The sequence below is a fragment of the Poecilia reticulata genome, linkage group LG9, assembly GCF_000633615.1.
Source record: "Poecilia reticulata strain Guanapo linkage group LG9, Guppy_female_1.0+MT, whole genome shotgun sequence".
Lineage (NCBI taxonomy): Eukaryota > Metazoa > Chordata > Actinopteri > Cyprinodontiformes > Poeciliidae > Poecilia > Poecilia reticulata.
This window is the reverse complement of record NC_024339.1, coordinates 1,428,855-1,430,292: the sequence shown is the minus strand read 5'-3', so window position 1 is coordinate 1,430,292 and position 1,438 is coordinate 1,428,855.

The following is a 1,438-nucleotide window of genomic DNA, read 5'->3' as shown; positions in this document are numbered from 1 at the left end:
GCACTGATAAATCTTCTGGCGCTGCGCCGGGAGTGACTGATATAGGGTTTCAATTTATGCTTTTTGCTGGCACATCCTTGAACTCGTTCCTACATTTCATGTGTTCCTCAGAAGGACTTTGAACAAGCTCTTAAAACTGTCTTGTCCTTGAGTTTGTTAGAGCTAAGTTACACGTTTTGGTTTGTTAATTTCTGCTGAAAAGAAATAGATGCCGGTGCTGTGTGGACTTATCAGTCAGAAATATMATAAATTCTTCAACTAAACATCCATCCTRGCTGAAGGTGTGTGAACTGTTACACTTGGTGGTGGCAGGATGATTTTTGGATATCAGAAAAATCCTGAGGAGGATATGAATACTGGAAGGGAATTATCAGCCGTTATGGGTTAGGGTTTGCAGCAGGACGATCACAAAACACACACTAGCATATCCCCCTCTAAATGGCATTACAAAAAATGTCCAGGATTTGAAGTGGCCTAGTCAAAGTCTGGRCATTTGTAATACATGACAGCACACAGTCCGTCAGATCCCACATTAATACCTTCACCAGGTAACCAGTTGCAGCTACAGTATTTTATAACTGTATAAAATACAGTTATAGCTGCAACTATAACTGTATTTTACATCATTTTRCATTATTTTACAGTAAAAACTGTATTACCAGTCACTGAATGATGGACTGCAGCTGCTGGTGGCATAATCAGATATTAGTTTGATTTCTTCATACAGATCCAAGCTTGTTTGTATTGTTGTTTTATTTCTTAATTAATAAAATCACATCCTGAAGGTATTTTTTATATTTTCTTAAGCTATTTTTGTCTGATTGAATTGTCCCAAAATCTTCCTAAAGCTCACTCTCAGCCAAAGTTAATTTAATACAAAAACATGTAATTTCTAAACAAATTATCTTTATAAATTACCTTTAGGGTAATTTAAATCTGATGAATGAACATCATTGGAACATGTATTGTTAAATGAATTAGTATACATTTAAGACAACATTTTAAATGCACAAACATCAGATCTAGTCATTTGAGCCCCTTTCTTTATAAATATGAACTGATATGAATGATTCTATCGTTTGCCTTAAATAAACCTGCCTTATTATCAGCGGGAAAAACAATTCAAGAAATAAAAAAAAAGCTGTGTGGTATGAAACCATCCAGGGTGAAAGAAAATATTGCTATATTTACAATAAATACCAAAGAGACTCGAGGAAAAAAAAAACATTTCCTATTTCTGATGAATAAACTTATTTATATTGGTTGGTGACGTCAGYCACAGAGATCTTTCCAAGGACGTCTGAGCAGAGCAGGCACTAATTACATCGTAACSTCTGCTTCTGTCTGTGTGCACTGAGGCTGAATTGCATGCAAAAGAAATGCAGTTTGATTTGTTTCCAGGTTGACATMTAAGAATAATTAACAAAATTTAATTCAG